Source organism: Haemaphysalis longicornis, unplaced genomic scaffold, assembly GCF_048455015.1.
Source record: "Haemaphysalis longicornis isolate Haplotype H1 unplaced genomic scaffold, Haemaphysalis longicornis Haplotype H1 scaffold_14, whole genome shotgun sequence".
NCBI lineage: Eukaryota > Metazoa > Arthropoda > Arachnida > Ixodida > Ixodidae > Haemaphysalis > Haemaphysalis longicornis.
The window spans coordinates 61358370-61375681 of NW_027526245.1; the positions used below are offsets into that span (position 1 = coordinate 61358370).

The following is a 17312-nucleotide window of genomic DNA, read 5'->3' on the forward strand; positions in this document are numbered from 1 at the left end:
CTTAGGATCCTAAAGTGGGCGTCTCCTAAACTTTTTGTCGTGTTGAAAACGACGAAGTCGGTTAGCTCGGGCAACTCAATCAACTGTTGCGCCTAAATTGCGCGAGCAAAAGTCTTTAACAAGACGTTCGGTTGTATTTCATGCTTCAGATGGTTCCTTATAGTCAAACCAATGAAAAGAACATTGCAACGCCTAGGCCTATTCTCTAGGTCGTCCGTTTTATATTGTAAGAAAAAAATTGTTCATGGTCTGCTGGGGTAAACCACTAGCATCAGTTTTCATATAAAATGCGATAGCCTGTACCCGAGGTTTACGCTGTTCCACATCGTTTACAATAGGCAATATTTTGACGTAAAATCTTATTTACGGATTTCATGTAGGAACCATTGCTGTTTTCTAGACGTGTGACTGCGTCATATACGACTTGGTGTTTGGTCATTGATCCAGGGCTTTCCTCGCAGTCTCCGTAATAAACAAAAGGCAATTGAGGTACGCCGCTGTGCACCGAACTGTTTTTCAAATACTCTGTTTAGGGCAGCATTAACTTCAGAGCGGACTGGAAGCCGTCCCAGCATGACTGCCAATTTCTGCGTTTACACATTGCAGGCACTGATATCAGGGTACCTCATCCAGGCCTGATATCACGACCGGATAGCAACACACTACAAACGGCTACGCGCAGGAGCACTGTGGCCGTCCCACCTACAGATGCCGCCATGTACTCATCGCCTTGACCGAACGTGCCGTCTGCTTTCTCGGCAACTCTGCTGGTTCCGTCCCCTTCGTCTATAAATACGGCTTCAACCGGACTGTCGGCATTCAGAGCAGACTGGCAGCCGTCCCAGCACGAGTGCTAATTCCTGCGTTTACGGGGCGCCACCTGCACTCGAAGGAGGTAGGCATGTGTTCTATAGGCTCCGTCTTCGACCTCTGATAGTGCCGGACGTCTTAGAGTTATTCCATTGAGTGTGCCCTCTACAGCTTCTCAAAATGTTAAGCTTCCGGTTAGTGCTCGTCTCCAGCAGATCTGACCACGCGGTAGCGCATTACTGGCGACTGTGCCCGCCAGCTAAATCTCTTGCACGGCAGCCAGGCAGCTGGCTGCAACGGCGCTCCCTCACACGTGCTCGGACACCTCGTGCTCCCTCCTCCTGACTGCTAGCTCGCACACGATGTCGCCGGCAACACTGTCTTCCTCAGATTTCCAACAAGTTCCAAGATCGGCGCTTCATGCTCCCAGTGGCTCCCTGCTGGCCCCGCTCAACTGGCCCTGGCTTCTCCGCCGATGACGTTCTCACAAGCTACAGCCTCGACCCCTGCAACTCACTCTAACGCCCCGGATGGTCAAGTTATGAATGAAGACGGCAGCAATCTGGACAATGGCGGCCCCTGGAAGATCTGGACACTAGGCAAGCCCAATAGAAAGACTTAAATCACTCGCCTAGATCAAGTACGTAGGCCCCGAGCACTCTTCTTGATGAGACCACTCACAAAAATCAGTGTCCGCGCTGTACCCAAAAACGGCCTCGCACATCTTATAGGCACTCTTGCACCTACTCCTAAAATGGCCGAACTCCCAACGCACCGATACGACGTCGCGGGAAACTGCATACAGGTTACCTCATACGACCAGGATCACGCTAACCGCCTCCTTGCAACTACCAGTCTCTGCTTTCAGCGCGACAACGGTGTGGTCATTCTTCTTATCAAGGTCACACACTCCCCCAACCGCGCTAACACTTCATGTGGAGTCATCGCAGTGGAACCTGGAGATTCAAGTGAAGCAATTTTGAATTAGATTCCCCGTGAGCAATCTGAGGTCACGGCGACTCAACGCATAGGCAAAACGAATGGCGCTGTTCTAACCTTCGCCTCTACAACGATTCCACACGTCGTCAAACACTATATGGCTATAGTTAAATTATCTCCTTATGAGCCCAAGCAATTGGTTTGATTGGCATTCCACAACATCGGGCTCATGGTGCAGTACTGCCCGTATCAGCCTGTGTATCGTAAATGTGCGCGCGGACATGCCCAAGCTGAACCATTCGACCGCACACTTTATTGTGGGGCATGTGAAAAGGATGGGCATCTGGCAGTGGACCCCACGTGTCCGGCCCGCACTGCTTCCTCCCCTCGCACCAGTTCGAAAGTGCAAGATGGCGTGTCCTGGGCTGATCGTGTTCGTAATCATGACAACCGAAGTACCAATGCCATCGGCGCGGTGTCGCCACCTGCTGCAGCTACAGTTGCCCTGCCCCTCCACGTCCTCAAACAAGCGACCCCATTCTGCAGACAGTATTTGTCCGAACTTGCCAGCCTCCGAACTGAACTCCACCAGCTTCGTGAGAAGAACGCGCAGCTTAAGGCTAATCTTGCAGCATCCAACCTGGGGTCTCATACCACGCCTAACCATGCCGCCTCCTCGACCTCAATCACTCCCGAAAAAATGGCTGATCCCCCCTCTACTTCAATTATTGCACCTGCAAAGTCGGCCCCCCGTAATCCACTTCTATACATGACCAAGCAACGAAAAAGCCGCAGTACCGGCGTCGACCGTACCCCCACCTCGCAAAAAGGGACCAACACGAACGATATTATAGATATTCTAAAATTAATTTCAGCTTACATCGAGCAAGATCGGTGCGCTCGATTGGCTGACATTTACAAGCTTCGCACCTCCGCAGAAAAATATGCTGAACAAACTACGGCCACGAAGAATTACCTAAAAACCCTGCCGGGTCGGCCAAATGAATACGAAGACCCGCCAAGAAAGAAAACCCTCTGTGCAACCCTTGCACAAAAAAGCGGCCCCTTTGCGTGTTACAGTGGAACTGCGTTGTTTCAATCAATCAGCTTCAATTCTGTACAGTCGAGTATCACAAATTCTGCCGGTTCTTATTTCCCTTCAAGAAACCCGATCCACGCCCAAACTTACAGGATATACAAGTGATTCAAAACCATCTATACCTCACCGACCGTGGCAAGACTACAGCACTCGCCAAACCTCTAGTGGTCGAACAAGCCGCTCTTTTCGTACGATCGGACCTAGTTTGCTGCAAGCTGTCCGTCCCAGGCCAATGCTGTAAGGATCACATTGTGCTTATCGTACACGTTGGCCTCCCTGATGGGAAACCAGTAACTGCAGCATCCGTGTACTGCCGTCCAGTCACCGGCTCTCAAAAATCCATCAGCTATAATTGGCTACGCCACCTCATTTCGCAGTACCCCCGCGCTCCCATTACCATCGGCGGCGACTTAAATGCGAAACATACCCCATGGGTATATGCCACTACCGATAGCCGAGGCTCCTGCCTTGAGGCGGACATTGACGACTGTGGTCTCTCCCTTCTTTAAGACCTTACGTTACCCACAAGGGTGGGTCTTCATCTCAAGCAAAATAACAGTTCACTTGACTTCACCATTTCTACTTCTGGGGTTATTCGCGCGTGGAGCACCTATACCACCACTTGGGGAAGCGAGCATTACCCGATCCTCCTTACTCTTCGAGAAAAGTGCTTCCGCGCACGCCAATGCCTTTCGCACATCAACTGGACAGCTTTTCGATTCCACGTTGATAGCCCTCAAAATGCGTCCTTGTCGTAATTCACTGCGTCTATGCGGTGTGCGAATCTACAGGCTACAGAGAAAATCATATGCGTCTCTTCAACACCTGCCCTGGACGCACATCTCACTAACCCATACAAGCGCGTGCAATCTCTCACCACTCGTTACCTCACCAACGGCCAACCTCAGCAAGACCTGATCCCGATTCGTCGCCCATACCAAATCATACGAGATTACCAGCGATCGATTTCCAGCGAGCATTGGCATAGTCCTTGTGGGAAGCTTGTTGAAGATCGAGTGGTTTCCAATCTTTAGAGCACATTTCGGAGCTTGTCAGGAAAACCCCACGTTGTTTGCTTTCCTCACTCTCTGAGACACGCCAGAGGACGCTGAGCATCGCCTTATTACGAAATGTTTCCCTCACGCCTCTCTCAGTTCCCACACTCCGCTGCCGACCATAATCGTTCCAGACGTGGATAGAGATCTCGACGCTGCATTCACCATGGGTGAGTTTAAAGCCTCTCTTCACCAGTGCAAACCACATTCTGCTCCTGGTCATGATGGTGTGACATGGCAGCGCCTGAGTAACTTGGATTAGTCGGCACACTTAGTACTGCTTGAATAATAATACTTACTGGGCCTCGGGCGACATTCCCAATGACCTCAAACTGAAGCTAGTTCATCCAATACTAAGGACAAACGAGAACCCTCTGTGCTGGCCAACCTTCAGCCAATTTCACTCACGCCAACTCTCTACAAAGTTATTGAGCGCCTAATCAATACCCGCCTTCAGTAGTATATGGAATACGTGCGTCCATGGTTTCACCCGTCTCAAACAGGATTCCGTCCTCCCCTAAGTACGCATGACTGGACTGCCTCTGGCTGCCCCGACGTGTTCTTAATCGCACATCACGGGCTGGCTAACCGGATTACGTCGTCACTTTTGACGTGCGAAAAGCATTCGACAACGTTACCCAATCGGCGATCCTCGAAGAGCTCGCTATGGCCTTCCCCAGCCAAAGGGCCCAAAACTGAATTCGGAAATTTCTTGAAAATCGACCAATTTGGCTCAACATCACGCATCCAGGATGGATCCCAAGAGCCATTTATCTAGACAGGGGTGTTCCCTAGGTTTCTGTCCTTGGACCCGTTTTTTTTTATTTGGCCATGGCACGCGTAGCCCGCAACCTGGAAAGGGACACTGCGGCTCGTTTTGATATCTACGCGGACGACCTAACAGTGTGGGTTGAAGCTGCTAACTACAAATGCACTGAAGACATGGCTACAGAATTGCAGGCGGCGGCAAACAGCCTCTCAACCACTCTCCCAGCCCTCGCCCTTGAGCTATCACCCGAGAAGACAGAATTTCTCCTTGTCCACGGTCAGCACCAACCACCCGCCAACTGGAAACCGATGCTGAACCTTACTCTCACCCTAACAACAATTTTGGCGGCGCTAACCGATCGGCATGTCTCACGCTCTCAAGGGCACTAGCTGTGGGTCGTCTGACTTACGGCGCCCCGGCTTATGACATCTCTTCGGCTCACAAGAAGCATTTAGTGGTGTTTTACTAGGCCATGCGTCATACTATCACTGCACTTCCGAATTATACTCGCATTGACGCTCTTGAACGGGCTGGCCCGGTCGCTTTGATGGAAGAGGTCCTTGCGGAAGCCGTACAACAACATCAGCTTCAGTGGACACTAACACAACAGGGGACTGCAATCTGTGCGTGGGATGAACGTGCACCTTCAGTACTTCCGTGGGACTCACCACCCCCTCCCCCTTGGTTAATTCCGCCTCTTACAGTACTCACCAACGAACCTAAATTCCGCGTGATCGTCGTACTGCTCGCGAAAAGACCCTGCAGCGCGTCCTCGCAGCGAAATTCCCAGACGAGGTTGATATTTTTACGGATGCTAGCCTCTGCCTCGCTCTGCGGAACTATTCTTAAACAAAGCTAGGGCCAGCCGCCAGCTCTTACACCACACATGACTAGAAAATAGACTTACTCAACGGGTTCTCGATCTCCTTACTGTCCCCACTGCCGGATGACCGTATTCAGCATCCTTCACCACCTAATGTGGTGCTGCTCCGCGTTTTCATTGTACTGGCCTTTCCTCACGAATGCTATGCCTTCTCATGCCTCCGAAGATTATCCTCGATTTGAAGATCCAAATTTTATAAGAGCCCTTGGGCTGTTCGGCGTAGAGAGTGGCCTGTCAAGATTAGTGTAGACTGGGGCCTGCTCCGGTCATAAAAATCCCGTAATGGTAGAGACCAAAGGTCCAAAAGGAAATGTTCAGCATCATCATGGCGGCCATGGCAGAGGTTGAAACTAGCGTCAATTGTTTCGAGGAGTCTAAGAAGTTCCGTATCCGGGGCGTTCACGAGATCCGAGCTGAGCAAAAGCCTGTCCGGCAGGAGTTAGTGAAGTTAAAAGACGCAGTCTAGATGACGAAAAGGGACGTCAGCAACTGATCAAGGAACTCAGAGACGCAAAGAAAGAAATTGTAGACCTTAAGCAGTACTCCCGGAGGAATAATCTTGAACTTAAAGGAGTACCATTAACCGAAAACAAAGACCTTTGTCAAACACTGCAAAAGGTGGCCAGTTGCCTGAGTGTTCAGGTTCCAGGTCATGATGTCGATGTGGTGCATCGTGTCCCCACAAATGTAGCGCGCTGCCGAACATATTCGTCAAATTCAAGTCTCAAGCTACGCGCGACAAGCTTGTTTGCCACAAAAAAGAAGTGGCTGAAAGCCCCCCTGCTGGGATATGAAGTACATAGCTCGGTATACGGGAACGACCACTTGTATCCTGCAAACAAAATTATGCTCTGAAAGGCTATCGAGTGCAAACGGTTAAAGAACTGGAAATTCGCATGCTCGCTGATAGCGAAATTCTAATGAGGAAGACTGAGAGCTCGAGAGTTGTGCACGTGACCTGCGAGGACGACCTGTTCAAAATAGTATAAATACTACTGTTTCGAGCTACTGGTACTCCTATACCTAACATCATGTCAATCTCGGTAATGAAACCTGATAGCGTACCTAACAGCAACAACGTCTCCGTTTTCTACACGAACATCGTAGTTCAAACAAAGACTTTAGATTACTCCTTGCGTTCCTTTCTACGCATGCTCCACCTATCGATGTTAATGCGTTGACAGAAACATGGCTAAAAAAGGGCGAAAACTGCAACACCGTTGGGTACTGATTCAAATGTAATGCAGAAGAGTTACGCACGCGTGGCGGTGGCGGGGTCATTATTGCTAAATCAGGATACTCGTTTTCGAAACTAGAATCTGTCACATGCAGCTGCGCCTATATCGAATAACTGTTCATCAAGTGGGAGTGTTCCGTTATCTTAGGGGTTATTTGCCGACCTCCGAACTCATCTTCCAAATCTTTTTATATGTTTGAAACGGCGTTATTTCCACTTGCGGCAAACTACAATGTTCCCATTGTAATTACGGCAGATTTTAATATTAATACTCAAGGTCTAACGTCTTCCGATTACGAATGTTTACTTGCTTCTTTCAATCTTCGGAGCTTGATTTCTACGGCCACACGTTTAACTAGCACCTCAGCGACGATCATAGACCATGTGTTGACAAACTTATCCACCCCGATCAACGCAAGTGTGTATGACGAACCGGTCTCTGATCAAGCACCTATTTTTGTTTCAAGCATGAACCTGCCCAAGACTGTACGTAAAAATCACCCTGCCATTAGAAAAATGGATTATACCTGATTAAGGAATGAACATTTATCTATCGTACCAAGCAATCTGTACCATGGTGATTTAAATACTGAGGTCGCCAATCTAATAAGAACTGCAAAGACTGCGATTCGGAATCCTAGCAATACCATATCTTCTCGCTCTTGAAACGTTCCAATCTGCCCTTGGATGACAAACAACATTACTGTTATATTGAAGAAAAAACATCTCTGGTGCAATGAATGAAAACAGAATAAAAATAATTATTTCTTTGGACACTTTAAAATGTTGTGGAATGAACCTGTTGCAATATTCCGCGTACGCAAAATGAACTACTACTTTAGTTTGATTCAACACGCGAAATGGGATTCAAAAATATACGGAAACTTATACAAGGAGTTGTAGGAAATTCTCGCGCGCAACGTATTCTCTCTTTAACAATAGACGAGCAAATTACTGAAAGCTCGAATTCATACTTTACTAGTACTTGCTCGTCCTTGGTGTCTATTCATCCTAGCTATAACTACATGTGTTTAGCCAGAGCCATTTCCGATACCTTCTTTAGTCATGAAATTGAGTTAGGCGAGGTGCTATGTGCCGGGACAAAATTGTTTAATAACAAAACCACAGGGCTGGACGGAATTACCGTCCCTCTGATGAAGGACACCATAGACCTATGAGGCCCTATCTTCTGCCTGATTTTCAATCATTCTTTAGCCACCTCGTCCTACCCTGATGCTCTAAAAAACGCCAAAGTATTACCCGTATTCAGAGATTGTGATCGCTCTGACCATTCGTGTTACCGCCCAATATCAGTTCTCAGAAGAAAACTTTGAAAAGCTTCTTCTCGAATCAACATCCTTGAAAAGCTTCTTCTGGTATCAACAAATGTCTGGAAAAATCAAATACTATGTCCGTAACAGCATGGTTTTCCCCCAGGATATCCTTCCACTGCAGTTCAAACATTGACACAAAATGTCAACTTTGTTTAAATAGCCATAAACTAGTTTCCATTGTATTTCTTGACCTTCAAAAAGCATTACGCACTATCGACCACAGTAGCCTTCAAAACAAATTAAAAGCCTAAGTCTTTGGAAATGAAAGCTTTGAATTTTTCTCCATTTATTTAACTCATCGTGGTCAAGTGTCACTCCAGTCGGCACCTCTTCTTCGCAAAAACTGATACGTACAGAGATCCCGCAGGCATCTGTCCTGGACCCTTTGTTCTTTATATTTATGTAAATGACCTACCACTGGTTATAAATTCTGCAGAGATACTACTGTATGCGGATGATGCAGCTTTAATCGTTACGGGCGAAAATATGCAAGCAATCGAAACAAAAACCGAGAACTACTCAAGTTTGTCAAATTGGTTCAAAGCAAACTCAAAGTCAACGCAAAAAAAAACAAAGTACAAGACAATTCATTCACGACATAATCCCATAAATCTAGACAGCTTTCAAACAAAGATAAGCAATGATGCACTCGAAAGCACCAACTCATTTATATACCTAGGTGTAGTTATTGACAACCATTTCCACTGGCACGCCCATATAAAATCAATGTAATCAAGGTTATCTTCCGGGTGTCATGCATTGTTGCAAGTGAGATTACGGGTTTTCCGGGTTTTGTACGTTTCACTCATCCACTGCCATTTATCCTAGGCCATAGATTCATGGGGTTTAACTTAAACTACATACGTTGAACCTTTGGGAAAATTACAGAAGCGCTCAATAAGAATAATAATGCACTGAAGCCATGATCATCCCATAGCACCCCTCTTAAGCACACTACAAATCTTTCCGATGGACATCTTACGTCAACAAAAAACACCCATTGCAATAAATCATATCATAACGTATAACCACCCTGTTCATTCGTCCATTCTGTGCTCCTCATCCCACACAACCAGGAATTCTCTTGCTGGTAATTTCAACCTACCTCCCACCAATAACGTATACGGATAACAACAATAGTTCTTCGGTACGTAAATCTGGAAGTTTGTGGCTAAATATAAAATTGGCTGCTAACTTTTCCTTTAAAATAAACATTTTCTTGCCCCCCTTAATGAGTCTGCGTGATTAGCAGTCGCTCCAGAAATAGTAACAAAAGCGTTCAACTCTTGTGTATAAATATCACTACGTCCAGAGAAAGTTTACTGTGTCGTTGTTATTATTCATTGCCTTTCTTTTGTTTGTGTATAAAAATTGCACGTTTCTCTTATTCTATTCAAGTTTTAGTCTGTGGATATATATGTTTGTACAATGCCCTAATCTTCTTTTCGCAATGTTTTAGCATCTTGTATTCTGTTTCCTGTTACAATGCCTTGTATCGCAACATTGGACCATATACTAGCCTTTGGCTATCGGTCTAAGCAGTTTTTTTAACTATCATGTCGGAATGGAAAATAAAGTGAGGAAATGACCTTGACTTGTTCTAGAGAAAACCGAGTAGAATTGAACTGAAATTTTTTTTCACACTATGAGAGCCGCAAAAGGTTATATAATAAATTTCGGGAACATAAGGCATAGGGAAATAAACGTGCGCGCGGTTCTGCGTAATTTTGTTGTGCCTGTTGTAGTACCACAAAAACTTTCGTTTTCCTTCTTTCATTTATGTTCACTTTTCACTTTTCTTTTAATTTAGGATTTTAACTTTCTGTTTTTTTATGTTCCCCAAAACACCTTTTTAAGTCGTCTATTTTGTCCTCCTAAATTCATGTATATTGCGCGTTAAGTCCTAGCTGCTGCACTCCAAGAACCAGAAAAAAGTTTTAAAAATTTGGTTCTTTCCCTGGCCTTTAAAGGAGCCATGAAGTTTGCGTTATACCAGAGATTTTGTGTTTCATAGTGCCTGCAGCGCTTCTCCGAATACAACCGATGCTTTATTCACTGAGAAATTATTCAATTTAAGTTAAAATTTTGATTTTCCGCTAAATCGTGCGTTTTCGTGGTCTGCAATGACATCCCAGGAACCGACCGCTCTGCAGCCTAGGGTCTCTTGATTCCCTTGATACAGGGTGGAGAAACGCATGAGACGTATATTCTGGCGCCGCCATTTTGGTTCGCTCGCTCGCCGCCGAAGGAAGTCATTGTATCAAAAGCACGCTAAAATTATCACGGCAACGCAGTTAACTGGCGAAGTTTGAAAAATCTTATCTGTTTTGCGTTGCTGGGTCTCGTGGGAAACGAAAAGAACCACTCGTTGAGCACGTTGACCCAATTGCAGCCGCACGGGACCATTCAAAGGGTGTCTCCACCCTGTACGGCAGCGCTGGTTTCCTGGCATCGAGGTACTCGCGCATTTGTTTACGTTACTGAACCTAGATGGCGCTACCATACCATGGCAAGCCGTTTCCTGGCTTTGTTTTTTTTTTTACCGTATTAAAATCTGGCTTGTTATTGTTCTGGGAGTATATAGTTTCGTGAAACATAGTCCTCGCTCGACAAATATGGTTACGTAAAACACTGTTGCGTCAGTCAATCGGCCAGTTTCGTCTGTGACAACCCCAAAGCCCCGCAGTTCTGTGCAGCTAAACAAGCATAGGGCGCGCAGTACCAACAGCAGTACGCATCGGTACTTCTATGCTTTCATGTGCCTTCGTAACTGACATTGTTTGTTCCACCGTTCTTACGGCTTTTAAGAGAATGTGCCCTACATTTAAGCGCAAATAGCTCGTTGGGCAAGCTTATCAGCTCTGCCTAATTTGCATTTGCTTTTTCCGCCCTCCGCCAATTCCAGATCTGTCACATGTGACATTATAGGTTCTGTTGCGGAAAATGAGCTAGTGGGTGGCACGGCCATTCCCTTATTTCCCAATTATGTAGCTTATTTGAACGAAGTTTACGTTAAAAGTGGTGTCAGTATGATTCTAACGAGGCAATCTTTTAAATGAAATAAACTTGTGTTTTCTCTTCATGGCTCCTTTAAATGACACATTTTGTACTAGATCACCTTGCGATGATAGTAGAACTGGATGTCTTTTATTGTTCATATAACACAAGGGGTACGGTTAAACTACTTTTTTACTGCCTTTCTATTTAGAGAGCAGGCGATCCCCATGTGTGAAACTGCTTTTCTAGGCTTCATACCTACAATGTTATGTTAGCTTTTTATTGAACAGTGCCTTGCGTTACAAGTTCAGGAATACACTGCTATCAATTATCCTGGTGGAGACTCAGAATGTGTACAGGAGCCCCGCTATTGATTTCATGAGGGAGTTTGTCCCACTAAAACCTGTCGGCGGTTACTTCGTAGATTGTACAATCTTCGCCAAAACATTCTTGTATACAAAATGCGACGTCTCTCTGCACCGCATCGAATATATGTTTTCGCGACCGAATTCTGTCATTGCCTAATATTTTATTAGGTTGCACCGGGCTGCCTCCTTTAAGGAACCTCCGCTGAACTCTAGTGAGAAATTGAGACCATAAACTTTATTTAAACGAGCTTCAGACGCTGATGGCTGGGTGCAAACCCGCAAGGGGGCCTCTACTAGTACGAGAAGCCCTGGTCCGCGCTAGGTGCCCTAGCCCTCACTACCAGTCTACGCTGGGCTGATAGGTCGGAGCTGGCCAGCCGGTCCGCCCACTGCAGGTACGTTGGGTCAGGACTTGGGGTAAGGGATGGGGTTTTCTGAACCTCGCATACCATGTGATACAAGGTGCTAGGTTGGGGCAGAAATTACACGTAGTGCAGTAGAGGGTGGGGACACGGCATGGAGGATAGTGGATTGAGGCTAAGAATTTCTTTGAAGTCTTTGAAAAGCAGTCGCCTCTGCTCTGGATAAATTAGGGTGTGGTGGCGGGATGCGGTATGCGTCGTCGTTCGTGGCGGTAATGGGCGAGGATGTCCGTGTATGAGGTAAGAGTAGGTGGCTTGGGAGAACAAATGGTGCTGCGTCACTTCGCTTCTTGAGAAATGGCCCGGTCGGTATTGAAGTGGGCAGCGACGTGTGCCCCTCGTTTCACTCCAAGGACTCGTATCCGGGGTCTACATGATATGCATTTCCTGGAGCTAACCAACACTTTGCAGAATTTTTCAGGGCGCGGGTGTTATGCTACTCAGCAGGAAGTTGCGGCAGGTGGCTTGCGAGTCGGTCGTTATAGTGAGGTAGCCGTTTCCAGTGGTGGCGACTAGAGCGAAGACAAGTTCTTCTGCTGCATCAATAGATTTCGTGGGTACTGTAGCGGTCGTTAGTTCTACAGTGTAGGTCTCCGTGACGCTCACGGCATGGGCAGCTTGTTGGTGGTACTGGGAGGTATCCTTGTAACGAGTACGGAGAGAGTTGGGGAATTGTTTTCTGAGGGCTGGTATCCGGGCTTCTCGGCGTGCCTTGCTTTAAATGTGGTGCACATTTCTAGGAATGGGCGCAATTTTGATGTATTGTCGGATGGCTACTCTCGGGGGACGCTGCGAATGAAGCGAATGGGTTGGTTGAGAGTCCGTCGCAAGGAAAGAAAAGTCTGTGCGCCTGGGGCATCTTTTGATATGGTGAGGTCTAGGAGGTGTAGGTTTGGGTCATTGGGATACGGGTTGGTCAGTAATGGTACCTTCTAGATCTGGTAAGCGATCTGGACGTCTCTTATATGTCCTTTTGCACAGGATTAAAATGGCAGAATTTTCGGGGCACACTGTAGTCCTTCGTCTTGCAGGTATTGTTGGGTCAACTGAATGGCTACTTGAAGGGCGTCTTGGTGGTCACCCTGAGATCCATTGGAGACCCAGAGATTTAGGTCGTCCGCGTATATAGCGTGGCGTAGGTTAACCATGGCTTTTAGTAGGGTGGTAATGTTTTATGGTGACGTTAAAAAATAGATACTACCAACCTTGCGGAGTGCCCTTTGGTGTGGTTTGAAATGTGTCTGATCTAACGTGAGCAATTCCCACGATTGCTCTGCGTTTGTGAGAAATAATACGAAGTATTGGAGTGAGCGCTCGACACAGTTTGTAGATGCGAGGCTTTCAAGAATTGGTTGGTGCTAAACGTCGTCGAATGCACACTTATGTCGAGGGCCAAGATCGAGGTAGAGTGGAGGGCTCTTACTGTGGTTATTAAGGTTGTCCGCGACCTCCTGCATAAGCTGCAGTAGTATATCTGGGGTTGTGAACCATGTGCTCAAACAGTTTGCCGACAAATAAAGTGACAGAAATAGGTCTTGGATTCTATGGGGTTAAGGGCTTGCCGGGCTTAGGGATCAAATTTATATCTGCATGTTTCTACTCCAAGGGCAAGGTACCCGACAGCCAGCACTCATTGATGTAGTATAGGACATTTTCCAAGGCAGCATGACCGTGTTTTTGCAGTAGTTTTTTGGGTATTATGTCTCGACTTTAGTCGCTGTTGCGAGTGAGATTGTACGCTTCCGCCTCGATTTTTCTGCAAAGAGAACACCTCGACCTGTTTGGGGTTCCAATCGCCTATGCAGTCGGGCACCTGGATAGTTTACACGTGAAGTGTGGCCACCGAGATTTGCTTAGCTCTTCCAACAAGTCGCCTTCCGCGCCCGGGTAATTTCAAATTTATAGGTGGAGCTGGTGCGCTGTGACCGCCTTGGATTGCACGGTCCCCATTATGTAACGCAAAAGGTACCATGTGGCGCGCGTTCCCAGCGTTTCGTGTACTTAAATTGCATAACTGCGTCCAGTTTTACTGGGTGAGTTGACGAGCGTACGCTACGGCTTCGGCCGCGATTCTCGCAATCGGGATATGCAGCTTCCGGTTCGTCTTGTTCGTTTTCCACCGCCTGAGTAGCCGTTTCGGGCGCCTTAACGGTGGAAGAGACGGTATCGATTGCGGAATTGTCTTGCGTAACGGAGAGTTCCTTAGCATGTTTGCTGACCTCTCAAGTTCCTTAGTATGTTTGCTGACCTCTCAAATGAGCTCGGTAGTCCATTCCTCTAGACTTGTGATCGGATCAGCGGGGGTGGTTTCCCGGAAGTTTTTCGGATTTGTTATGCGTGCTGTGCTTATTTTTTGGCTGCTCGTTTTTTTGGATGGGAGATTTGTAGCTATACTATATATAGTGGTCGCAAGCCAGAGTTTCGTTCAGGCACGACGATGTAGCCCGTTTGATGCCGTACGCAAACGTCAGGTCACGAGTAGTGTCGCGCGAGCGAGACACTGTGTCCAAGTCTGGTGGGAATGTGGAAAGAGAGACAGAGGTGTAGTTGGTTTTGCGGAGTATCGTTTTGTACGGCTGTACCCTTATTGATGTTTCTTCGGTAACCCCAGGCCATACGCTGTGCATTGAAGTCGCCGAGGACCACTATTTTGTGCCCTCTGGTACGTTGGCGGACAGTTCGTAACAGGGGGTCGATCCCTGAGAGAGGCTTCGCTGGAGGACTGTAGATATCCAGCACATAGTGGCTATCTTGCGACTTGTTGTGGGGTAGAAGCTCGACGAACGTGTAATCAATCGTAGTAGGTAAAGTATGGGTTTGAGCTCTTAAGGTGACTTGAACAAGGACGGCTGTTCTAGATATTGCGTCGGTGGCATATATCGTGTACCCGCGTAGTGACATGTTGTCTGTATCGGTTTTAGATGCGACTGCATCTCAATCACTCGCCTTGTCCCTGCATCCGGCGTCGTCGGCGTCCACCCATCTCCCATCCTCCTCGCCGCGCCAGCTGCGCTCTCCGCCGCTCACCCCCTCTCCCCTCCGATAGCGAACACTCTCTCGCGAGAGGCATTGAATTGGATTCGATTGGATTAGCTTCGATTGGCTTGGCTTGGCTTGGCTTGGATGGGATTGAATTTGGATTGGATTAAAGTGGATTGTGTTGGATTGTGTTGCGTCATAGCCGCGGCAGACGCACTGGCGTCGGCGCGTCCCCTCACCGTTATGCGCGCTATAAAACGCGGTGCCTGCGCCGCTCCGCTCCATCGTTCCAGTGCCGCTCCTCCGCTGTCCAACGCTGCAACGTGAACCCCCTAGCCGTCGCATCTACACAGGTGTTCACGCGAGGGGAGGTGGGAGTTTTTTTAAAGAGATATCAGTTCTGGCGAGCGTCGGAGGGTGAGGGGAGCGAGTGACGGTCGTTTTTTACGAAATGAGCGACAGTTTCATTGCATTCTCGTCAACGGGGGTTTTGGAGTGGAGGATATTCTGGGCGGCGAGGAATTATCCATGGCCATTGCGGAAGTGTAGCAGAAGTCTTGCCTGATTTGCGGGCGATATGAGGTGTTTTGGCTTTTTAAGAGCCAGTCGATTTGCTACTTCTATGGCGTGGCGCAAGATGAAGTTTTCGAGCTTTTTATGGGCCTTGCGATTTATTTCTTCTATGGCATGGAAATGCCGATCAAGAGTGAATAATCGGCTGTTGAGGCATTCACCTATATTATGAATAAGGTGTTCCAGCGGCTGAACTTTAAGTATCAAGTGTTCTACTAATTCTCTTGTGTAGTTGTAAGCAAAACCTTTCTCGTCTGGTGGTTAGGTCCAATCACCGACCGTTTCTCATTTTTGTCGTTGCCTTCACAGTGACGTAAACATTTATTCTGGAGCACTTACCCGATAACCTGTACTACCCGACAACGTTACTACTGAATTGACCATTAGAGGCCAGATTTGAATGCCAGTGTATCTATAATTGCAATATTTTAAAGTTGATGTTAGTGGCATTTCGCACGAATAAAAGTTTTCTCATCCTGCAAAAACAACTGCAAAACCGTTTGAATTTTTTTTTTCAGCTACAGTCTTACGAACGCAGCAGCACTTAAAGATACAAGACATAACGCGGGCGGTACTTTAAAGGATAAATTCACGACGGCACCGGCAGCGCCCAAAGGAAAATCAAAAGGAAAGAAGGGGAAGCCTAGGTAAGAAGGCTGGAAGATTCTTATTTATTTGATCAGAAAAAACTAGAAGGTGTCTTCATTGGTTTGTCACTGTATTGTCAGCAACATGTGGTGCAGGGTGGGGATAATGACGCCGGTTCGTTGACACAACGTACAAATATGCGAAAAATGTGGCATTAATAGAGAAATCAGAGGGACAAATCTGAATATCGTAATAAATATTATATTATGGAGAAACAGAATGCAAGTAATTCATGGTGAACACAATGTGTGTTCTAACCGGTTTTAGTTTGTGTATATTCTCGAAAAAAGATGAAATGGAAATAAAAAAAGTTTCCTATAAAAACGCCAAAGATGATGAGTTGTCGTTGTTGTTCGGTGATGAATTGGGTGCCGGTGCAACAGCAAATAAATAACAGACGTGTGATCCGATTGGATTTCAACTGGCGGACTCCTGGCGGTCGACTAAGGAAGTGCAGTGTGCCGGTGCTCGAAGCCGGCGCATGTTTCTCTACATCTTTGTTTAAATAAGGTTTCTAACACCACCCTTACCACCACCACCACCAGTGTCTTCACTGCCTTCGCACTTTGCTAGCGTAGAAAAAAAAATTTAGCCGTTGTATTTTTTTGTTGTTGTGGCCCATAAATCCTCCGCCGATTGGCCAGGAATCGAGAGATCTGAGGGGCAACGTGCGCCCCTTGGCAAATTCACAAAATCAAGACATTGAAACGTAAAAGTTGTTTATTTACAATGCGTGAGCTGAAAATGACTGATTTTAGGATTTAACGCACCGGAAATACGCATATACTATGCTGGAGAGAGAGAAACAGAGAGAGGTAGAATAAACCTATTTATCAGCAAAACATTTCGGAGTAGTGGCCTTATTTTAGGACCCCATTTGTGGTGGCTGCTGCCACGGACCTTTTTACCAAATGAAGCTGGTCGTTCAGACTGGCACTGATGATCAAACGTAATCTGGAGCATTTCACTAGGGCGGGTCTCTAAGCCCATGTATATCTTATACCCTCATGTAATATGGTGAAGGGGGGTGTCCACAAAACACATTGGCTATGAGCAGCATAGGCCTCGGTCAGGGGGGGGGGGGTGTCCGAATTAGCTCGGTCACCTGGGGATCCGATGCTTTTCCGATAGTGCTAGTCATATGCCGTGCGACCGTCGACGGCGCCGGAGTTTGCCGCGGCTGCAATAGAGAAAATAGG

At 47.0% G+C, this 17312-nt stretch overlaps 1 long non-coding RNA gene across 1 annotated transcript in view; it reads left to right on the top strand.

Annotated features, from left to right (window-relative positions):
- LOC144165126 (uncharacterized) overlaps positions 1 to 17312 on the top strand; it is a 101922-nt gene that overhangs the window by 38589 nt on the left and 46021 nt on the right. Inside the window, exon 2 of the long non-coding RNA XR_013321378.1 lies at positions 15984 to 16112. This is a non-coding gene — a long non-coding RNA (uncharacterized LOC144165126). The remainder of the gene's footprint in view (positions 1 to 15983; positions 16113 to 17312) is intronic.